The 24,943-nt window shown below is 43.2% G+C and overlaps 1 long non-coding RNA gene across 1 annotated transcript in view; it reads left to right on the top strand.

The window, feature by feature from the left end:
* The window catches only part of LOC139360064 (uncharacterized), a 61,317-nt gene extending 36,584 nt beyond the window's left edge, over positions 1-24,733 (top strand). The window contains exons 2-4 of the long non-coding RNA XR_011617064.1: positions 3,466-3,495; positions 6,069-6,176; positions 24,368-24,733. This is a non-coding gene — a long non-coding RNA (uncharacterized lncRNA). The remainder of the gene's footprint in view (positions 1-3,465; positions 3,496-6,068; positions 6,177-24,367) is intronic.
* Positions 24,734-24,943: the final 210 nt, after the last annotated feature.

Here is a 24,943-nt window from a genome sequence, read left to right as displayed (position 1 = left end):
AATATATGAGACTGAGAAATTTATAAAGAAAAGAGGTGTATTTTGGTTCACAGTCCTGCAGGCTGTACAGGAAGGGTGGTGCTGGCATCTGCTTTTGGTGAGGGCTCCGGGGAGCTTACAATCATGGCGGAAGGTGAAGGGGAAGCTGCTGTATCACATGATGGGAGAGGAAGCAAGAGAGAGAAGGGGGAGGTCCCAGACTCTTAACCAGATCTCGTGTAAACTAAGTAAGAAAGAACTCACTCATCACCAAGGGGATGGTGCTAAGTCATTCATGAGGGACCCATCTCCATCATTCGATACCTCCCAGTAGATTCCACTTTCAACATGAGATTTGGAAGGGACAGACATCCAAACCACATCAAAGCTCTTTTTTTTTGAGACAGAGTCTCTCTCTGTCGCCCAGGCTGGAGTGTGGAGTGCAGTGGTGCAATCTCAGCTCACTGCAGCCTGCTGGGTTCAAGCAATTCTCCTGCCTCAGCCTCCCAAGTAGCTGGGATTACAGGTGCCGGCCACCACACCTGGCTAATTTTTGTATTTTTAGTAGAGATGGGGTTTTGTCATGTTGGCCAGGCTGGTCGTGAACTCCTGACCTCATATGATCCACTGGCCTCAGCTTCCCAAAGTGCTGGGATTACAGGCATAAGCCACCATGCCCAGCCTTCAAAGCACTTTTTAAGGGTGTTCTTTATCTTTTATATCTCTCTGCCAGTGATTTTCACAGTGTGATATATAGTCAACCCCACATCAGATCACCCGGAATCATTGTCAGTATTGGGTACAACTTGCACCATCCCAGAATTTCAAGGAGTGTGGCCTGTGAGTCTGTATTTTTACCAGGTAATTTCTATGTTTGTTAAAGTTGGAGAAGCATTGCTGCTAGTCCAGGAAATAAAGAAGTTGGTCTCCTGCATTCTCCCTGACAAGATCAAAGGGCAGTAGAAGTAAGGACTAGAAAATATTTTGAAAGTCCTCCAACAGTCAAGGGGAGTGGAGAGGATTATTCATAACCCTTTGGTGCCAAGAAATCTGGAACGTCTAAAGCTATGGGCTAATGCATCTTGCATTAGCAATTTGGCATGCAGGAAATTTCCCCACCCACAGTGCCAGGGGCACAAGGAGTCTTGGCATCCCTTAAATAAAACAAAGTTGGGATTTTCAAGTTACCCAGGGCTTCTGATTTCCTACTTTGTGTCTGAAAGAAAACAAAATGATTATATTCTTTTCCCAAGGTTGGCGAATATACCTGATAATTTTTCTTAATGGCATGAATGAAACTGTGGCTTCAGGGGAAGTATTGAACCAATGGTTCATGAAAATGGAAATGGGAAAAGCCCGTTCCTTGGTGAGAAGAGATCAGCCTGTTAGGTGTTGATACAGCCTTTCACTTGCTGTAGCACCGCACAGTCCAGTGTTCTTGGAAGGTTCAGACCTCCTTTGGGGTCCAGATGTAGTTTGGATTCTCTTTAAATTGGGGCATTGGTTGGATCTAAATACTTACTTTTTAACTTTTTGTTTTGAATTACTTTTAGACTTTCGAGCAGTTGTAAAAATAGTACAGTGTGTTCCCGCCACCCTGCTTCCCCCAGTGATAACATCTTACATAGCCACAGCATATTTTCAAAACCAAGAATTTGAAATATGTGCAGTATTATTACCTACACCACAGACTTGGTCCCTGTTATAGTCTGAATGTTTGTGTCACCCCCAAAATTCGTTTGTTGAAATCTTTCTCCAATGCATTAGTATTAATAGGTGAGACCTTTATGAGTTGATTAGGTCATGAAGGTGGAGCCCTCGTGAATGGGATTAGTGTCTTACAGAAGCGGTCCTTTGTTCCCCTCTTTCATCATGTGAGGACACAGCAAGAAGGCCTGAGAACGGCCCGTACCCAACACAGAATCTGTTCGCACATTGATCTTGGATTCCTCAGCCTCTAGGACTGTAGAAAACAGATTTCTGCTGTTTACAAGGTATTTTGTTGTAGCAGCCAAAATGGACAGCCATGTTTGTGTGGCATGTAGGCAAGATGGCTCAGGAGCAACCTTGGGAAGCATCATGTGATACACATTGGATATGTGTACAATGCACATAAAACACTAGTTCGGCTGCAGACTCCATTGGTGTTTTGTTTCATAAGAGCAGCCTCAGTGCTCTGTGAAAGGTGGCACCATCTTCTTTTCCATAAACATTAACCATGCCATCTACTATGAATGGCAGAGATTTTTCAGTTCAAGTTTCTGAGGACTGCAAACAAGTATCAAAGAGCCAGATGTTTCTTTGCATTACACTAGTTTTATTACTCTGCCTTTTGCCTTACACACTTAATAAATACAATTTTCTACATTTCTATGGTGTTTTAAATTTACAAGACCTTTATATGTATCTTAGTTTATTTATCCCTTGTGATCAGCCCAGAAAATTATGGTCCCTACTATAATTTGTATTTTATATGTGAGGAAACTGAGTCTTACAGAAGTTAAAAGACTTGGGCCCCAGCCTCCCATTCTGGTAATTACCTCATTACGATGCCTCTTTTATTGTTTCTACTCTCCAAATATTTTGTTATTATTTATTTATTACGCATATCACTTTAATGAATGAAATGATTCTATAAGGTTTACTGTAAAAAAGAGCAGTCCCTTGCACTGCCTTTTCATTCTAGTTCTGGCTATCAAATGTCTAGAAATGTCTTAGTGTATTTTGTATTGCGATAATAGAATACCACAGACCGCGTAATTTTTTTTTGAGACAGAGTTTCGCTCTTGTTGCCCAAGCTGGAGTGCAATGATGTGATCTCAGTTCACTGCAACCTCCGCCTCCCGGGTTCAAGTGATTCTCCCCTGCCTCAGCCTCCCGAGTAGCTGGGATTACAGGCATGCACCATCACACCCGGTTAATTTTGTATTTTTAATAGTGACGGGATTTCTCCATGTTGGCCGGGCTGGTCTCAACCTCCCGACCTCAGGTGATCCACCCGTCTAAGCCTCCCAAAGTGCTGGGATTACAGGCGTGAGCCACCGCACCCAACCTCAACTGCGTAATTTTTAATGAACAGAAATTTGTTGGCACACAGTTCTAGAGGCTGAAAGTCCAATATCAGATGTCAGCATCTGGTGGTGGTCTTCTTGTTGCCACATAACATGGTGGAAGGTGCCACATACTGGAAGGGTCAAAAGACGGTGAGAGAGAGCACAAAAAGAAGTGAACCCATTCCCACAGTAATGCAGCGTGAGTCCATTCAGGAGGCTAGAGCCCGCAGGACCTCACAAACTCTTCTTAAAGATCCCACCTCTTAATACTGTTACAATCACAATTACATGTTAACATGAGCTTTGGAGGGAAAAACATTCAAATCATAGCAGAAGGAAACTACTCTCAAACTTTCAGCAACAACTGTTGGTCTTCATCTTCCTATCGCTAATAGCACACTTACACTGCTATTTCTTGATTTTTCGTTTTTAGGTACCATCTGCTGACTTCCCACATCAGAAGGTAAGGACTTACTTCTTCGCTGCCTCCTTCCATGTCCCCATCTCCTACAAATGTTACTTGACCACCTCCCATACTCCCATTACATATCCTAATTTTGAGTACATCAATATTCACTGATTACTATGACTCTAAATGCTAGCCACTGCTGTGTAGCTGAGCCATACAGTATACGATGATGACTTTTCCTCTACTGCTAACTTTGTATTTTCACTGGGGTTAGTAAATGTCAAGTATTTGCCTTTGCTTAGTTTTCTAAGCAACATATATTAGCATATTTCTAAATTTTCCCATGGTCTAAATCTCCTCTCAATACATCTGATTTTCTCTCAGTCTCTTCACGGAATGTCTTCTTTTAAGTTCTTTCACTTATTTTGGTGGAATGCTTTCTCTAGTATCTTTCTGGGAAAGGGTACTCAGAGATCAATGTTTTGAGACCTTGAACATCTGGAGATCTTCATTCCAGTCTCATATCTAATCAAAATTTGACTGGAAAGAGAAATCTAAATACAAATATCATTTTCCTGTGAATTTTTATATTATTTTCTTTTATTTGCATACAATGTAGTCATTAAGAAGTCCAGAACCATTCTAAGACCTGTTCCTTTCTAAGGAATCAGATTTTTTTTTTTGGCAAGTTTCTTTGTTTTGTTTTTGTTTTTAGAGATGGTGTCTTCCAACATGGCACATGTATACATATGTAACAAACCTGCACATTGTGTATATGTACCCTAGAACATAAAGTATAATTTAAAAATAATAATAATAATAATAAAAGAAAAGAAAAAAAAGAATTTTCCCTGTAACTGGGGCACAAGACCCTCTTAAGAATAAAACTTTGGATCATTTCACAGTAATATGACTGTATTAAAAAAATAGAGATGGTGTCTTGCTCTGTCACCCAGACTAGAGGTGTAGCCTCAAACTCCTGGGCTCAAGTGATCCTACCCTCCCAAGTAGCTACAACTATAGGTGCACACCATTATGCCTGGGTAAGTTTTTTTTTTATTTTTATTTTTATTTTTATTTTTTTTTGAGACGGAGTCTCGCTCTGTCACCCAGGCTGGAGTGCAGTGGCCAGATCTCAGCTCACTGCAAGCTCCGCCTCCCGGGTTCCCGCCATTCTCCTGCCTCAGCCTCCCGAGTAGCTGGGACCACAGGCGCCGCCACCTCGCCCGGCTAATTTTTTGTGTTTTTAGTAGAGACGGGGTTTCGCCGTGTTAGCCAGGATGGTCTCGATCTCCTGACCTAGTGATCCGCCCGTCTCGGCCTCCCAAAGTGCTGGGATTACAGGCTTGAGCCACCGCGCCCGGCCTCTGGGTAAGTTTTAAAATTTTTTTGTAGAGGTGGGGTCTCACTATACTGCCTAGGCTGGACTCAAAATCCTGGCCTCAAGCAATTCTCCCACATTGGCCTCCCAAAATGCTGGGATTACAAGTGTGAGCCACCATGCCCAGCCCTGTTGGGAAGTTTTTAAGATCTTTTAAGTTCTTCATTCTTCACAATGATGTACCCTAAAGTCTTACTATAACTATTCTTGGCACTTTGTGTGCTCTTACCATCTGAAAGCTGCTTTTTTTTTTTTTTTAAATTGAGACAGGCTCTTGCTCTGTCACCCAGACTGGAGTGCAGTGGTGCAATCACGGCTCACTGTGGCAGCAAACTCCTGGGCTCAAGTGATCGTCCCACCTCAGCCTCCCAAGTAGCTGGGACTACAGGTGTGTGCCACCACACTGAGCTAATCTTAAAATTTTTTTGCAGAGATAAGGTCTCCCTATGTTGCTCAGGCTGGTCTCAAACTCCTGGGCTGATGTGATCCTCTGGCCTCCCAAATTGTTGGGATTACAGGTGTGAGCCACAGTGCTGGGCCTGAAAACTCTTATAGGTCAGTTTCAGGAAATGGTCTCAAATCATTTCTTTGTTGTTTTCTCTCTCTATTATGTTCTGTACTCTCTTCTCTTTCAAACCGTTGTTATTCATTTGTTGGACTTTCTGGTTTGGTTCTCTAATTTTCTTATCTTTTCTCTTTCGTTTTATTTTTCTGTGTCTTTTTTTTCCTATTCTCTGAGAGATTTCTTAAATTTTATCTTCCATCTGTTCTAGTGAGTGCTATTTTTTCTTTATCTTTCTGTTTTTTTTTTTGAGGTGGTTCACTGCAACCTCCGCCTCCCAGGTTCAAGCAATTCTCCTGCCTCAGCCTCCTGATTAGCTGGGACTACAGGCGCATGCCACCACGCCTGGCTAATTTTTGTATTTTTTTTTTTTTTTGAGACGGAGTCTTGCTCTGTCGCCCAGGCTGGGGTGCAGTGGCCGGATCTCAGCTCACTGCAAGCTCCACCTCCCGGGTTTACGCCATTCTCCTGCCTCAGCCTCCTGAGTAGCTGGGACTACAGGCGCCCGCCACCTCGCCCGGCTAGTTTTTTGTATTTTTTAGTAGAGATGGGGTTTCACCGTGTTAGCCAGGATGGTCTCGATCTCCTGACCTCGTGATCCACCCGTCTCGGCCTCCCAAAGTGCTGGGATTACAGGCTTGAGCCACCGCGCCCGGCCAATTTTTGTATTTTTAATACACACAGGGTTTCACCGTGTTAGCCAGGATGGTCTCGATCTCCTGACCTCATGATCCGCCCGCCTCGACTTCCTAAAGTGCGGGGATTACAGGCGTGAGCCACCGTGCCTGGCCTGTGAGTGCTATTTTTTAAATGTTCTTAATTGATTCTAAGATGTATGTTTTTCACAGTTTATAACCTCTGTGGTCAGAATGTATTGCATAAATAATGAACCATGACAATGACCATTGTTCAGGTACCAGTCACAGCGTCATTGCCATTGCTTCTGCATACACAAGCTTGCCGTCTCCTCAGTTGAGTTATATGCATGGTTGATGCCACACATGTTGATACTACATATCAGGAAATGCAACTGAAGGCAGTAAAAATGTCAAATCCTTTGGAATAAATGAGTAAACTTTCAAAGCAACAAGGAGTTGGTATGACCGATTTGTGCATTGTACAGGATTATCATTGAAGCATTGAAACTTAGTTTGTCAGAAGATTCCTGCAGACCTTGGGCCAACACAGCATGACATTCAGTGATGCGATTCAATGGAGAAAAGCGAAATGATTATTTAAGTTAAATGAAGCCAAATTAAGTGCTAGCTTCAAAATTTGAAAATTGGTATCAATAGCTTAGAAAAAAAATCCCTGACACTAGTTGAACAATTGGCTAAAATATAATGCATCATCAATACTCTTAATGACATGGAGAAAGATATTAAAAGGGGAAAAAACAATGTCAATAATTCTGAGCTGGGAACTGGTTTCAGAGAACTCACACTTTAAATGTGAAGATGTTTATGAATTCCTTAGGTAAAGTGTTTTGCTTATTTTTTCTTTTATATAAACAAGCAATGGTGATATTTCATACATTTATCTCTAAGTAACACTAAAAGACTTTTTCAATAGGCAAAACTTGTAAATGTTAAGCAGTGTCATACATTGGTTAGTGGTTTTCTTTTGTTTTTTTGTTTTGTTTCTTTTCTTTTCTTTTTTTTTTTTTTTGAGGCAAGATCTTGCTTTGCTGGTCAGGCTGGAATGCAATGGCATGATCATAGCTCACTACAGGTGTTTACCACCACACAAGGCTAATTTTTATCTTTTAATTTTGTAGAGATGGCGTCTTTCTCTATTAGCCAGGCTGGTCTTGAACTCCCAGGCTCAATCAATCCTCCTGCCTTGGCCTCTTAAAATGCTGGGATTATAGGAGTGAGCCACCATGCATGGCTTTCTTTTTTTAATGGTACAGAAAATAATGGGATGCCTTATGGTTACAGGCATCTTAAATGTGGGTACTTCAATTTTTTAAGAGTTGGGTTGCTAGGAGCGGTGGCTCACACCTGTAATACCAGCACTTTGGGAGGCCGAGGCGTGTGGATCACAAGGTCAGCAGTTCGAGACCAGCCTGACCAACATGGTGAAACCCCGTCTCTACTAAAAATACAAAAAAATAGCTGGGCGTGGGCCGGGCGTGGTGGCTCAAGCCTGTAATCCCAGCACTTTGGGAGGCCGAGACGGGCGGATCACGAGGTCAGGAGATCGAGACCATCCTGGCTAACACGGTGAAACCCCGTCTCTACTAAAAATACAAAAAAAAAAAGCCGGGCGAGGTGGCGGGCGCCTGTGGTCCCAGCTACTCAGGAGGCTGAGGCAGGAGAATGGCGCAAACCCGGGAGGCGGAGCTTGCAGTGAGCTGAGATCCGGCCACTGCACTCCAGCCCAGGCTACAGAGCAAGACTCCGTCTCAAAAAAAAAAAAAAAAAAAAAAAAAAATAGCTGGGCGTGGTGGTAGGTGCCTGTAATCCCAGTTACTTGGGAGGCTGAGGCAGGAGAATCACTTGAAACTAGAAGGCGGAGGTTGCAGTGAGCTGAGATTGTGCCACTGCGCTCTAGCCTGGGCAACAAAAGCAAAAACTCTGTCTAAAACAAAACAAAACAAAAAAGAGTTGGGTTTTTTCCTGAAAAGTTTTTTGGTGACATCTTGTTTTTGTTGCATGGATAAAATATTTGTTCATCTCTGTGAGAATGTTCCTGAATTTTTTAAAGTTTTTACTTTTATGGATAGCCCAGGTTTCCTCTGAATTGATTTTTCCCCCCAACTGATGTTTAGAACTACACCTTTCATATACGAAACTCCCCCTTAGATGTCTGATCATCCTTGGCTTCCTGTCGTTGCATAAAATTTAACTACTAAAAAGCTGTTTGAATACTTTGCATATATGGAAGGGAGCTTAGGCTTGCTTGGAGGCTGAGCTTCTTCAGTGAGGACCCTTCCACACCCTCAGTTTCAGGATTTTTAGGTATTTTTCTCTCATGTTGATCGTCTTCCCCAGAAGAAAAGAAAAATATTCGATTTCTTGCCTGTGGGGTTTACACCTGACAGCAAACATTCAGGAAGCAACTTGCACACACCCCCACCCCCCAACGAGGTGGGACTCACTCAGCTGAAGGTAAGGGAGGGTCCTAAGGATGTACCTGCCCTGTTCCATTCCCTCCTTTATCTCTCTTCCAGAATGGCACTGCCTTGCCATTTCCCTGGCTGCCTTGTGCTTCCCGTGGGAAACCGAACTGCCTTATGGGGAGCAGAGTCAGCTCACCACTCTTCCTGCTTTCGGCCTTTGCTATTGTCTTCCCTCCTGTACTCTTTGTTCTGTGTGTTTACAGCTTTTGTTTGTCCCTTTGCCATAATTTCAGTCATGTTTCTGGAAGGAGAAGCAGTAAATGTGTATGTTCAGTCCACTGTCCATCAACAGAATCTCCTCATATTCCCTGGCTGATTGGCATATTTTCAAATTAAGTTGCGTAATTTGCTTTAAGGTCAATATTTTTAGATGATTATTTTCTTTTTTTCCTCCTCACTTTATTCTCTCCAAGGCATAATCATTTTATTTTGTTTAACTTCATTGTTACTTTTATGAGACAGAGTCTCACTCTGCCGCCCAGGCTGGAGTGCAGTGGTGTGATCTCAGCTCACTGCAACATCCACCTCCTGGGTTCAAGCAATTCTCATGCCTCAGCCTCCTGCGTAGCTGGAGTTAGAGGCATGCCCCGCCACGTCCAGCTAATTTTTATATATTTAGTAGAGACAGGGCGTCACCATGTTGGCCAGACTGGTCTCAAACTACTGAGGTCAAGTGATCCGTCTGCCTCGGCCTCCCAAAGTGCTGGGATTACAGGCGTGAGCCACCACACCCAGACTTAACTTCAGTTTTATTTGGTGAGAGAAAAGAAATTTAGTTTTGGAAAATGGAGAAAGGAAGGCATAGGAATCCAACTTTGAGAGTTAGTTCATTTAACACCCACGCAACCCCAGCACGACAGGCACTAGCACCCGTTCCATGGGGAAAGGCCAGGAAGGTTCCACAGTTGGCTCCTGGCTGGGCGAGGCCCCTAAATGGCAGACCCGCGAATGCGCTCAAACTCCACCTTGGAGGCTCCTCCTTCTTTGCTGAGAAAAGATGGGAAGTACCAGAAGCACGTGGTCAGACGTCTTTGCTATCTTAGACGGGATCCTTTTTTAAGCCATCTTCTAGATCCTTCCTTTCCTTTTACAGCTGTGGCAGAACACATTTCCTCCTTCCCACCTCCCTCAACCTCTGGGCCCTTCCTCGGGATCTGTCAGCCCCCGCCACCCTCACCCCTAACACCCGCCAACTGTAGATCGACAGTCTCGGCTAAGAGCCTCTGTTGGGAAATCACTGAAGGATTGTTTCCCAGCTGACAGCTGGAAAGGCTGATGTGGGTCATTTGCAGTGATAAAGAGAAATGAAAGTCAGCCTGCCCTGGAAGCCTGAAAGGGGCGTTGGTTCTGATGATAAACATTCAGGTGAGCTGGGTCCGTGAGGCCTGGAGCGGGAGTGAGAAGAGAGCAGAGGCCGGGCCTGAGGGACGTGGCCCTACTTTGCTGCTGCAGGACGCAGGGCTCATCCACAACAAGGGTCAGTGAGACAAGGCACGCTTTGTCCGACTCTGGAGTGGGACAAAGGGCCGCTGGTTCATTGGATAGGGAAGGACTGCCAGCTGACTTGGAATTTCATGTAAACAACTGATCATTCTTCAGTATAGATATGGCCCATGAAAAATACGGGACGTACTTATACTAAAAAAATCTTATTACATATCCAAAATTCAAATTCAGTCGAACGTCATGTATTTTTATTTGCGAAATCTACCACCCTTAAGTGGGGGGGCAGATAGGAGTAGCCTCCAAAGATAGTTATTACTATAAACCATTTCGAAGGATTTTTTTTGAAACAAAATCTTTGGAGGATGCCAAATGTGACAGCTAATTTTAGGTGTCAAGTTAAAGAACTGATAACACATTATTCTGGAGTGTGTCAGTGAGGGTGTTTCCGAGGAGACTGGCGTGGCAGTCGGACGTGCCTAAGTGGGGAAGATTTGCACCATCCAATTGGCTGGAGTCTACACAGAACAAAATCAGAAGAACGGCAAATTGGTCTCTCTCTCTTCCGGAGCTAGGAAAGCTCTTCTTCTGCTTTTAGACTGAACCCCAGGTTCTCTGGCCTTTGCACTCCAGGACTTGTACCAGTGACCCTCGGGTCCCGAGGCCTTTTTCCTTGGACTGAGCCATATTACTGGCACCTCAAATTCTCCAGCTTGTAGATGGCCTCTCAAGGGACTTGTTAGCCTCCATCACTGGGTGAGCCAACTCCTCTAACATGTCCTCTCTCATCTATTTATCTGTCTATCCATCTACCTATCAATCATCTATTAATTTTGTTTCTCTGAGCAACTCTGACTAATACAACAAATACAAGTTTTGAAAACAGGAATAAATCTGCTCAAATTGAAGCAGTTATAAGGGGCCTCTCTCCCATTAGCCTTCTCCCAGACTCCCTTTCCTGCAATGACTGAGGCTCCCCAACCAAATGTAAAAATGCACTGAAGAACAGGCAGCAATGGGAGGAAAGCGGGGTGATTGTTGGGTTATTTCTGCAGCCCCCTTAGGAAAGTCCTGCCATGCCCCTCAGTGGAAATCCTACAGTGAGAGTTGACCAGCTTTGGAGGAAACAGAGGCCTCCTCTGCAGCAATGCACAGCGTCAGCACCAGGTGGCTGGGTGACATCCCTCATGGGAACTGGGACTCACGCAGCCAATACAGGTTTTCAGTTGGTTTGGTCCTCAAAGAGGCCAATGTGTAAGGTTTTGCAGGCCTTCTTTGGTGTTTGGAGATCTGACAGATCAGCCACAAATGGGCATGTAAACATGTTCACTGGACAGGAAGCATGGAGAGAAAGAAATATGTACCTTCTGATACCGACATCATTTATGGAGAACAGAATGGTGTGATTTAGTACATGATGCATGTTACTTCTGATACTTACTAATTTAAAAACATTATTTGTAATATATGACAAAGACTGAAGACTAATTCAAAACTCAAAGGAATAGGAAAAAATAGAACTACATGTGGAATCCTTTAGTATATTTATAATAATACAAATTAACCTATCATACCAATGGATCCTATAGCAGCAAGGGAATCCTTGCAGCTCTGGATAGTATATCTTGAATTAAACTGATATCTACTTAATGAGATTTTGCAGTGTAAAGCATATTAGGGACAGCAAATAACATTTTGCCCTGATAGATCCAGGAAAGACAAAAAGAAAGATCATCAATGTAAATGAAAAAAAGTGTAATGTATCTGATAAAACAGCACAAAAGATAAAGCTTTTGTTTTCTGTCAAGCAGAATGATCTTTAGCCCAAGTTGAATGCTCTCAACACAGGCAGAGAGAGCATCTAACTGCTTAAAATGAGAGCAGGGATGGCTGTTGGCTTAGCTAGCTGGCACCCCAGAGTCCTGAAAGAACTTGCAGATGTGATCACAGGACCATCTGAACCAGAGAAACTGGGGGGAATGGAGAGACAGCAAAAGAAAGGAGATGGGTAAATGAGTTCCAGATTTTCCACACAACAGGAAAGGTGGCTTACGGGTCTGTGTGCCAGTTACATTTAATGTTGAGCTTCAGGAAAACTCGGGAACAGATGATCGAAGGGGCTCTGTGCGCATTTATTAAAGAAAGTAATGACTGCTAGGCACTCTCATGAGTTCCCTGAAACCTGAGCTTGTGCCAGACAGCCTCGTTTCCATGCCGTAGCACTGCACTGGACGAGCAGGAAAATATCATAGTCAGAAATGACTTATTTCAGCAAGACACTTAGCAAAAGTCTCACGTGACATCCTTGTGGACCGAGGAATGTGGACTGGTGGTTGCTTTGCGACCACATTTCAGGGGACCCACGCAGGGTCCTCCTTATGCCCGTGTCACTACACGAAACCTCAGTCACAAAGGTGCAAGGGAAATAAAATGACTGTCACAGAAACAATGGCTAATGAACTTTAAAAAAAACTAATGACTTATTTTAAAAAATTTTTGTTTTTCGATCAACAGAACTAAATTTATTCTCAGTGTTATAACTATGGAAAATGGAAAAAATTGCTACTTCTTACTTTCTTATTCCTTTTTTTTAATTGAATATATTTAAGGTGTAGAGTATATTTTCAGATACTTACCTTTTTTTTTTTTTTTTCTGTGAGAAGCAGAGCCTCACTCTGTTGTCCAGGCTGGAGCATAGCAGTGCAACCATGGCTTACTGCTGCCTCCAATTCCTGGGCTCAAGTGAGGCTCTTGCCTTAGCGCCCCTGAGTAGCTGGGACTGCAGACACATACTACCACATCCAACTAATTTTTTTTTTCTGTAGAGACAATCCTCTTGCCTCAGCCTCCCAAGTAGCTGTGATTACGGGCACACACCACCATGCTCAGCTAATTTTTAAATTTTTTGTAGAGATGGGGTCTCACTATATTTCCCAGGCGTGTCTTTAACTCCTGGACTCAAGCAATCCTCTGCCTTTGACTCCCAAAATGTTTGGATTTCAGGCGTGAGCTACTGTGCTTGGCCAATATACTTATCTTGACATGCATATACATAGTGAAGTGGTCACTATGGTCAAGTAAATTGATATATTGGTACGTTATCTCTATAGCTACTTTTCCACTGTGTATGTATATGTGTGTGTGTGTGTGTATGTGTGTGTGTGATCAGAGCACCTAAAATCTACTGTCTTGTCAAATTACCAATATAAAATAGAATATTAACTGTAGTCCTCATGTTGTACATTAGATTTCTAAACTTATTCATTCAACATTTATGTAACTTTGTACTCTTTGACCTATATCTTCCCATTTCGACCCTTCCCCTCCCGGCCCCCTTCACCTCTGGTATCCGCCCTTTTGCTCTCTGGTTCTACATATTCAATTTATTGAATTTAGTTTTTTAGATGTCACTTACAAGTAAGATCATGCAGTATTATCCTTTTTTCTTTTTTTTTTTTTTTGAGACGGAGTCTCACTCTGTCACCCAGGCTGGCGTGCAGTGGCATGATTTCAGCTCACTGCAACCTCCGCCTCCCTGGGTTCAGTGATTCTCCTGCCTCAGCCTCCCAAGTGTCTGGGATTACAGGCACATGTGTCACCATGCCTGGCTAATTTTTTGTATTTTTAGTAGAAACGGGGTTTCACCATACTGTCCAGGCTGGTATCATGCAGTAATTTTCTTTCTGTGTCTGGCTTATTTGACTTAGCATAATGTCCCCTAAGCTCATCCATATTGTCACAGATGGCAGGATCTGCTTTTTTAAAGGCTGAGTATGTATTCCATTGTGTATCTATGCCACAATTTCTTCATCTAGTCATCTATCAATCGATACTTTGACTGTTTCAATATCTTGGCAATTGTGAATAATGCTGCAATGGACACGGGAGTGCAGATGTTTTTACGAGGTGGTGCCAAAAGTATTTTCCAAGGTTACCTGCTACTTGCTGTGACTGATTTTGTTGTGGGCAAAAACCATCTTATGGAAATGAATCAGTTCAGATTAGGAGCATTACAAAAGCTCAAAATACCCATGGCTTAAATAAGGCAGAAGCTTATTTCTCTCCCAGAGAAGTACAGGGGCTAAGAGCCCATGGCTGCCATGACAGTTCTGTGAAGGCATTTCAGGGCTCAGTCCAACTGAGGAAACAAGACCAAGAACACTCTTCTCTCCCAGACTCCAGAGGAGAGAAGTCAGCTTATTCTTCCTCTGTAAAGATCTTTTATCCCAAGTCAGATGTTAAACACAGAGTGGAGCTGGCAAAGAGCACGTCTTTCCCCCACGAGGAGAAACGTGGAATCTTGGGCTGTCACTTACATCTCGTTGACCTGAAGTTGGTCTCATGGCCACACAGGGCTGCAGGGGAGGCTAAAAAATAAAACCTAAAAATTGAAGTTCTATTATTAAACTGGAAGGAAAAAGAAACATTGGGAGGTAATTATCAATCCTTGCCACAACAACGTGAGGGCAAATTAGTCTCTACATGTATACTGTCCAATATGGCCACCACCAACCACATGTGGCTACTGAGCACTTGAAATGTGGCTGCTCTGCTGACACGATCATTCCACAATATGTGCTTGTCTTGAAACATGACATTGTATCCTGTAAATATATAATTATCATTTGTCCATTAAAAACACAAGAAGACTTTTTTTAAAAAAGAAATGCTGCTGGTCCAAATTGGGATGTGCTGTAAGTATAGAATACACACAGGATTTCAAAGTCTCAGTATGATAAAAAGAATGCAAAATATTGCTCAGTTTTTATACTGATTACATATTGAAATGATACTATCGTTGAAATAATACCCAAATATACTGGTTTAAATAAAATGTTATTTAAATAATTTCATCTGTTCCTTTTTACTTTTTAAAATGCAGCTACCTGGGCACAGCGGCTCATGCTTATAATTCCAGCACTTTGGGAGGCTGAGGCAGGCACATCACTTGAGGTCAGGAGTTCGTGACCAGCCTGGTCAACATGGTGAAACCCCGTCTGTGCTAATAATACAAAAATTAGCCAGGCCTGTTGGCAGGTGCCTGTAATCCCAGCTACTCGGGAGGCTGAGGCAGGAGAATCGCTTGACCTGGGAGGTGGAGGTTGCAGTGAGCAGAGAGCGCACCACTGCACTCCAGCCTTGGTGACAGACTGAGACTTCATCTCAAAAAAATAAAATAAATAAAATAAAATAAAATGCAGCTACCATAAAACTTCACATTATACGTGTGCCGCACATTATATCTCCATTAAGCAGTGCTGCTCTAGAATAACCTATACAGTCTTCTGAAAGACTCCAGGCTTGGCAAGTGGGACAGAGATGGGAAATTCAGCAAGAGAACAAAGAAAGAGAAACAAAATAGTTTCAAAGAGGAAGGAAGGGAGAGAAGGAGAGAGGAAAGAAGAAGGAAGAAAGGAGAAAGGTAGGAGGGAGGGAGGGAAAGAAGGAGGGAGGGGAGGCACCAAGGATGATTAAGTCATGGATGAGTTCTAGACCACAAGACTGACTTCCCCAAAGGAGTGGGAGGAAGAATGTGAGGAGATCCAGGGATGCAGAAAAGGTGTTGAAAGATGGCTTCATTGAATGAACCAAAGGGAAAATTGCATTTTTGATTTTCCAGGCCTGGACATAAAGGTCTGAACCCTGGGGACTGCACATAGAAAATCCAGAACCAGGGCCCCAGCACTCTGGGGCGCTTCTGGGAGCTGTCTCAGTACCTCTATGTACCTGTCAGTTGTCTACCACCCTGACTCCCCTCAAACTCAGGCAGTGGCCACAGAAGACGCTGGCAGCAGGCAGAGCAGGGAGCCCTGTACAGTAGTCCTGGTGCCTTGTCACAGGTCCCAAAGTGCCTTTACTGGAAGGCTAGGACTATTGCAGCTGCTGCACAGTCCCTGGGGACTGTCAAACATAAGCCTGGCCCCACAAGAAAACTGGGCCACACATGAAGAATGCAAAGAACACTCTTCTATCTCCCAGAGCTCCAGAGGGAAGAATCCAGTTCACTTTTGCTTTTAAATGAATTTAAAAAAAAAAATCTCAAACCAGATGTTAAGCACAGGTAGAGCTGGAAAAGAAAATGAAAGATTTGGCCATCATCTGGAGAATTTAAGCTGGATAGAGAGCGACCCTAGATCTGCTGTGGGAACTAATTGATCTTGGTGAGTTATTCACATTGATCCAAAAAGAAAACAGAGAAAAAAGGGCTCCGCCTTCATTTTGAGTGTTGATATACAGGGAGAGGAATCCAAAGGTCTCTTTGTTCCTGAATAATATTTTCACCAACCATCACTCCCACTTGTTAAGCGCAAATGGAGCAAAACATATTGTTAAATACTTTGTGTCATTAGAGGAAAGGGATGCTTTCACTGCCCCTGGTTTTTGTTTTTTTGTTTGTTTTTTTTAATTATAAAGGTAGTGTCTTGCTCTGTCACCCAGGCTGAAGTGCAATGGCATGATCATAGCTCACTGCAACCTGGAACTCCTGGGCCCAAGTGATCCTCCCACCTCAGTCTCCCAAGCAGCTGGAACGACAGCCATGTGCCGCCACGCTCAGCTAATTTAAACATTTTGCGAAAGGTGAGGTCTTGCTATATTGCCCAGGCTGCTCTCAAACTCCCGGGCTCAGGCGATTCTCTTGCCTTGGCCTCCTGAAGTATTGGAGTTACAGTCATGAGCCACCACACCCAGCCCAAACAATTTTATAATAATAAGTTTTATTATCATTACTTTACTTTAAAGGCAATCCAGCTTTTCTAACTCGAAGTCTTTCTGTTGTAATTTAATAACTTTAAAAAGTGTTATTAAATATACTTTTCAAAGATTTGAACTTTTTGAGAAAAGTTTTCAATTTAGATCCACTGGAGTTTGTATTGTACATTTCAGTGCATTTGTGTGGCCATATTTAAATAGCCATTATGTTTTCTTTTACTCCTAGTATTAGATAGTCAGGAGGCTTTCTACCAACGTCAGACACCTGCTAATGAGTTTTGCTGATATTTAGAGTGAAATAATTAACGTACAAAACATAAATGTGGGTAACTGAGGAATTACTACCTGCACAATGAGCTGACAGCGGGTGGAGCGTGAAGCCTGGGGAACTCATGGTTACTGCCAGGCAGTAAGCAAGTAACCACAGTGACTGTGTGGACGTTTTCCACCTGGGAAATGGCCCAAAGAGCAGTAATCCCAGAATCCTCTCAACCTGTTCAGACAGTTGGGGTGGAAGGTTTATGACGCTATCTGACTCCTATCTCACTTGGAGTGTGAATATGCTTGTGTCATGACTCACAGGGTTAATTTCCTTTTGAAAGGAGGCTTGTCGGCACGGGCCAGAGGCAATCGCCTTTGAACAACTGCTCCTTTGGCACGTTTTGCTAATGAAGAAGAATGAAGGCTGCTATTATTTAATAAGGATTTTTTTTTTGACTTAAGGTTCAGTCCTTTCCATTTTATGGTTTTGGTTTTTCTTTTTCTTTTTTGTGAGACAGAGTCTCACTCCCTTCGCCCAAGCTGGAGTGCGGTAGTGCCATCTCGGCTCACTGCAACCTCTGCATCCTTGGCTCAAGTGGTCCTCCCACCTCAGCTTCCAGAGTAGCTAGGACAACAGGCACCAACATGCGGGGCTAATTTCTAAATTTTTGGCAGAGACAGGGCTTTACCATATTGCCCCGGCTTGTCTCCAACTCCTGGGCTCAAGTGATCCACCCCTTCTGCCTCCCAAAGTGCTGGGACTCCAGGTGTGAGCCACCATGCCTGGCCACATTTTGTGGTTGTTATTTGGCAGTAAAGCTGGAGCCACTTTGTCCCCTAGCTGAAAGTAGCTAAGCGGTGATACTAACTCTCTTCTCTGAGTTGGGAAATTCCTGCAGCCTACAAAAGCCTACTGAGGAATTGTCAAGTCAAAGAGTTCTAGAATGCCTAGAACTAGACCTAGTCCAGCTGGTCTTCAGTCCAGCTTGTTTCTCAGGTGAGGAATCTGACCCTCAGAAAATAATCAGATACCTGATGCTCACTAGTGGCAGAGCGTTGCAACACCCACTCCTCTCCAGCTCTCTCTTCAGGGACAGAGAGGTATCATTCTTATTTTTAATGAAAACAGGTGCATATATTGTAGATAGAATTGTTAAAATATCTAATTGTGTTAATTAGATATGCACTTTTAAATATTAAGCAATAGTTTGGTTTCAACCCGCAAGCCACACAAAAATACAGAAATCCTCCATCTCAGGCCCTCTTCCCTGGTTCCTCCGCCGTTACAAATACGTAAGCCATTCCCAGGATTTGAGCTGAAGTGTAGGGGAGGAAGGAAGCTGTGTGGCAGGCGGTGGAGCTGATTATAGGGTTAGACGTCGCAGAACCAGAACCCGTTTCTCTTCATTCCCAGCTCAGTCATCTTTTACACATTTTTTTCTTTCTTCCTTCCTTTCTTCTTTTTAGAAACAGGGTCTTGGCCAGTCACAGTGGCTCACGCCTATAATCCTAGCACTTTGGGAGGCCAAGGAGTGTGGATCACCTGAGGTGAGGAGTTGGAGACCAGCCTGGCCAACATGGTGAAACCACGTCTCTACTAAAAATACAAAAATTAGGCCGGGCGCGGTGGCTCACGCCTATAATCCCAGCACTTTGGGAGGCTGATGCGGGCGGATCATGAGGTCAGGAGATTGAGACCGTCTCTACTAAAAATACAAAAAATTAGCCGGGCGTGGTGGCGGGCGCCTGTAGCCTCAGCTACTCAGGAGGCTGAGGCAGGAGAATCGCTCGAACCCGGGAGGCGGAGCTTGCAGTGAGCCAAGATGGCGCCACTGCACTCCAGCCTGGGCGACAGGGCAAGACTCCCTCTCGGGGAAAAAAAAAAAAATTAGCCTGGTGTGGTGACAGGTGCCTGTAATTCCAGCTACTCGGAAGGCTGAGGCAGGAGAATTGCTTGAACTGGGGCAGGGGCGGGGAGGTTGCAGTGAGCCAAGATCGCGTCACTGCCCTCTAGCCTGGGCAACAGAGTGAGAGTCCATCTCAAAAAAAAAAAAAAAGAAAAGAAAAGAAACAGGGTCTTGCTCTGTTTGTTACCCAGGCTGGAGTACAGCAGCACACTCATGGCTTACTGCAGTCCCGAGCTCCTGGGCTCAAGCGACCCTCCTGCCTCAGCCTCCTGAGTAGCTTGGACTATAGGCATGTACCGCCACACCCAGCTGGCTTTAAAAATTTTTTGTAGAATCATGGTTTTGCTATGTTGCCCAGGCTGGTCTCAAACTCCTGGGCTCAAGTGGTCCTCCTATCTTGGCCTCACAAACTGCTGGGACTACATGTGCACACCATCACATCTTGCCTTCAACAACTTTTAATCGTTCCTTTTACTAGGGAAGTAATAAAATCCCCCTCACACTACTGGTAGGTTGGTTTGATTTCTTTTTTTTCTTTTTCTTTTTGAGATGGCGTCTTGGTCTGTTGCACAGACTGGAGTTCAATATGATTTTGGCTCACCGCAACCTCCACCTCCCAGGTTCAAGTCATTCTCCTACCTCAGCCTCCCGAGTACCAGAGACTACAGGCATGTGCCACCACGCGCGGCTACTTTTTGCATTTTTAGTAGAGACCGGATTTCACCATGTTGGCCAGGCTGGTCTTGAACTCCTGACCTCCAGTGATCCGCCTGCTTTGGCCTCCCAAAGTGTTGGGATTGCAGGTGTGAGCCACTGCGCCTGGCTGGTTGGTTTGATTTCTATCAGACATATTTTAATTCCCTACATTATTTAATGTATAAATGTAGAATTTCCTGTTCTTTTTAGTGAAAGAAGTTCAGGTCTTCAGGGTATAATGAGATAGGAAGGCTTAGTCATCTAGGGAAACTATACCATGTACTTATTATGATCTTTTTAGTGTTGGGATTAGGGTTACCAGATAAAATACAGGATGCCCCACTGACTTTGAATTGCTAAACAACAGGGACATACTTACATACAAACATTATTCATTGTTTATCTGAAATTCAAATTCCGCTTGGTGTCAGGCATTTCTTTTTGCCAACTCCAGCAGCCCCAGCTAGGAGGTGCCGCGTGAGCTCCTCTCCCTAGAAGTCCTCTTACCTGCTGTGAGCTGAGCAATTTGCCAGGCTTGCTTTGGGAGCTGGCTTGAAGTCATTTGGATTTGATGACTTTCTTTCTCCCTTGTGCAGGAATCCACTTACCAAGATGACAGGAGCAAGTGGTTATCAGAGCCTGCTTTCTAGAAATTCAGTTAAATAAGCAGCCCCCGTCTCTTTTTCTGCAATTTCAGTCTTGGAGAAGGGATTGGTAGTTAAAGTCATTCCACCTCTTTATTTAATAATTCTGTTTTGCATACCCTTTACTGGATGATCATTCCTTAGAGAGGTTTGCAGTCAAAAGCCCTGTTCTTTATTATATTAAACATCATAGAGTCCCATGTTTTCCTTAAGGAATATGTGAACAGGAGAGAAGCGTCCTGTTGAAGAAGCCAGGACTCAGAGCATTTCTGCAGACTGAGTCTGGATCCTTTCCTTCAGCCTCCAGGAATACTGCCGTCTCCACACCCAGAGTGGTAATCCAGGCAAGGGCTCCAGTGTGTGGCCACCCTGCCACCTACTACCTGTGTGTCCAAATGCAGTGACTCAGCTTCTCTATGCCTCTCTTTCCTCTATCATTTCCACATGTATAAAATGAGGATAATGTTGGTACTCTAAGGATTGCATCAATTAATAAACAGCACTCAGTAAATCTGTTAACCAATCAGTAGATCATGCCTTACATGCTGGGCACGTTCCCTCTTCTCTCTAGACCGCAGTGACCCCAACTGTGAAGTGGCTATAGCTAATCCACTTGGTCTATAGGATTTGTAAAGGAACATGTTAATAACCCTCAAGTGACTGCAGAGAATGAGGCCATTCTTTTCGGGAAAAATATAGATTGTTTATCATCAGGGATGAATACTTAAAAGAAAATCTGGGAATTTTTTTGTAAGTCACGAAGAAGGGTATGGGAGGGGTTGCACACTTTTGAATGGGAGTGCTTCTCTGGGAACTGTAGGGAAATGGGTGACACAGAAGTACTAGGGGTTTTGGAGCTGTTCTGAGTGAACACACAGGTCCAGTGTGGCTACTTGGGGGCAGGGCCCCTGGAATTTATACTGTTTTGCCTGCAAAGCTGATTACCCAGCTGCCTCTTCTTTTCTCACCTCCATGATATTATCACCAAGCAACTGACAACAATTAAATCTGAGAACTCAACAGCCACGCACTAAGATAAAAGACCACTGCGCTGTTGTGTTTCAATAGGTATTTAGAGAGAAGTGGGAAACTTCAGGATTAATGAAATGTAGATAATGTCAAGAAATGGCCAAAACACTGAAGCACTAAATTAGGAAAAGAGCCTTATGCAAATATTTGGTACCAATGTCTGCTTTATTTTTTTACATTTTTTAGTTTAATTTTTGTTTTTTGATGCAGGCTAGAGTGGGCTCACTGCAGCCTCTACCTCCCAGGCTCAAGCTATCCTCCTACCTCAGCCTCCCAGGTAGCTAATTTTTCTGTGTTTTTTAGAGGTGGGGTCTCACTATGTTGCCCAGGTTGGTCTCAACTCCTGGACTCAAGTGATCCTCCTACCCTGGCCTCCTGAAGCACTGAGATTACAGTCATGAACCACCGAGCCCGGCCAATGCCTGCTTTAAACAACAGGAATAGTCACTTATCAAACCCTTAGAATGGGGTGGGTGTCCACCTGGAGTAAAGTCTGAGTAAGGATGGTTTTGAAAAGCTCCAGGGGTTAACAGTGACTAACTTAACGTATTTGAAGTCCCATACTTTCATTACATTTTAGTGGAGACAAATTGGAAGCTGGTCCAAGAAACTCACTCTATATTCTTTGCAGTGTGCTGCATGTTTATATAAACTGTGTGGTCAGCTGTCCATCATGCTCATTCCTTGGTATGCATTCATTCCTGATTACCTCCTTTTGTTGCTTTATTGGTTCTGATTTGAAGTACCCTCTAGATATTGGATCTAGATAACTCTTGGGATCAGATGGCTTTCTCCAGCCACGAGAGTCAAGAGGATAGTTTCAAGAGTGGCAAGTGTACATAGCCCCTCTTGCATTGCACAAAGTTAGCCAAATTTATGTCTTTTCCATGTGCACCATGTGAGGTGTAAGTTGGAAGGATGAGTAGACTTGGAAATAGAACTGCAGTGTGTTGGAACCCGCTCATAAGCATGTCGGACATCAGAGAGGTTGGAGCCCTGCAGAAGAGAATTGTCATACTCAAATGTTATTGTGAAACCACAGGAAGACAGCTGACTAGGCTGACTAGGCAAGAAGCCTAGTTCTTCTATTACTGAGCACGTGACCTTGTTGGATTATTTTAAGTCTTCAGAATCACAGTTATAACACCACCCATCCTGACTTCCTAAAGAACAAGTGAGCCTGCACACATGTGGAGACCATAAAACCCTGTCCAAACTCAATGCATGATTGAATAAGCACATGCTTATGTGAGCATATTGTTTAGGTTTAGTTTGCCCTGGAGGTTGTATTTATGATATAGTCTCCAAGGGCAAGAAACCATGTTCCACTATATGATATTCATGTGTGCTAACTATGAATTCTCTGGAAATGATTCTGTTATTATTACCAAAGGACAAGTGCTATAAGAGAGTTTTATAAAAAACAAACTTGAAGTCTGTCATCTCTATAAAACATTCTTATTTGGGTAAGCAGAGAGGCTTACACAGGTTTACAAATGATTTCACTATCAAGTCTAAAATTAGTGACAGCATCCAAAAAGATCTTTGGTGTCTTTCCAAACTGCTCCAAGCATTAGACTGTCCCGAAGGGAGTGTTCCATTAAATCATCACAGAGCTGGCCTATTCTCTGTACAGTCTGGGGTCTGTTCTTTGTAGAATTATGACCTTGTCAGGGCATCCAGAGGTGAACAGTTTCTCAGATTCTGACTCACATTAATCAAATTCACAAGAGAGTGGTATATAAAATAGAATATCAATTGATTGATTAATTACTATAGACTATCAATTAATTGATAGAAATATTGACAAGATGGATACTCATGTTTGCTGATGAACACATTCATTCCCTGAAGGCAAATCCACGAGGAAATCTTGTTAAAATATTAAGGCTTCCTGCAGAGCGTGAAATCAGAATAAATTTCCGATTCAGCTGGAACCTCCATTTCCAGCTCAGGTGATCCCATCACACTGACTGGTGGGGCCTCCTTCCCGCCCTGTGAGGTTGCTAAATGAGTTGACTAGGTCAGGGTCAGAATTGTTAAGATAAAGAAATAGAAGATTAAAATAACAGAAAGCATTGTGCCTAGCAAGAGTAAGATTTGTTTCATGAAACTCGTTTTAATTTAGATAGATAGATAGATAGATAGATAGATAGACAGACAGACAGACAGACAGACAGATAGATAGATAGACAGATAGATAGATAGATAGATAGATAGACTGATGGAAGTATTGGGTCCTATGTGAAAAAAATAATGTGTTTCTTACAGTGACTGCTTTCCAAAAAAATATGTGAACATCACTGCTTTAGAGATGCTAACATCTTTTATTTTTAAGTAAATATTTATTAGGTGCCTATTCTGTAATCTTATGGAGATTACAATGTAGGGGAGAGATTATGAGAGAGATGAAAGACAGGCAATAAACAAATACCGATACCCTTTTGGGTGCCCTACCTCTTTTTCTAGTCTGATGCCTCCAGTGGTACATTTGCTCTTCCTACTGATAGAGCTTGGGATAGACTCCTCCGTTCTCCTGTCCTAGGATTATGCTTGGCCTTTGAACTGGCCTGTGCCCTGGCAGGTGATCTCTTAGGATGGATCGGTGCACAGAAGGGGCTGCTTTCAGCCACCATCTGCCTACTGCCTAGTTTTCCTTTTCCTCCTCTTTTTTTTTTGAGATGGAGTCTCTCTCTCTGTAGCCCAGGCTAGAGTGAAGTGGTACGATCTTGGCTCACTGCAGCCTCCACCTCCCAGGTTCAAGTGATTCTCCTGCCTCAGTCTCCCGAGTAACTGGGATTACAGGCACACACCACCACACCTGGCTAATTTTGTATTTTTAGTAGAAATGGGGTTTCGCCATGTTGGTCAGGCTGGTCTTGAACCCCTGACCTCAAGTGATCCATCTGCCTCAGCCTCCCAAAGGGCTGGAATTACAGGTGTGAGCCACTGCACCCAGCCTCCTTTCCCTCTTTTAACTCTTCGTTGTTTATATCACTCACCCACCTTCTTGAAATAGCTCTTTTTTTTTTTTTTAACTCTGTCTAAAGATAATCAGGCAAAATATCACATAAATGTACAATTCAAGGGCCTGAATGACGAAAACTACAGTACGCAAGAAGCTGGAAGAAATACTGAAAATTATATTTTCAACTTTCTTACTTTTAGATGAAGAAACTGAGATTCAAGAAGGCTGTGACTTGCTCAAGGTCAAAGTCATCCAGTAACAGATCTGACACTAAACCCTGGATCTTCAGACCCCATGTCCAGTAGTACTCTGTCATTCTGCCACACAGTCTATCAAAAAGAAATCTGTTCAACCTGTGGAAGCAGATTACGAATAAATAAATACATAAAAGAAATCTGACTTTAGAGAACACCAAGAATGCTTCCTTCTCAGGTTACTGAAGATGCATCATTATCCTGTGTTGTCATTCTATATCAATAACAGGCATGGAGAAAAATGATTGAGATATTTTCATGATGAAAGATTGAAGGAGCACCACTGAGGTAAAGAAAAAATTTAAGGCAGCCTTGCATTTAGTCTTAATAAATATCCAACCTAGGAACTGATTTTATTTATTAACCTTTTCATTCACTCAACCAACCAACACTTATTGAGCCCTACTATGAACCAGGCAGTTTCTGAGTGCCAGTGGTGTATTAGTGTTTATTAGACAACCAGTCTCTGCCCTCAGGAAGTTTTATTACCATGATGGGGGGAGGTGGATGGGTATAGTAGAC

This window comes from Macaca nemestrina, chromosome 19 (genome assembly GCF_043159975.1).
Source record: "Macaca nemestrina isolate mMacNem1 chromosome 19, mMacNem.hap1, whole genome shotgun sequence".
Classification (NCBI taxonomy): Eukaryota; Metazoa; Chordata; class Mammalia; order Primates; family Cercopithecidae; genus Macaca; species Macaca nemestrina.
The sequence above is the reverse complement of the archived record's forward strand: the minus strand, read 5'-3'. Positions and strand labels throughout refer to the sequence as shown.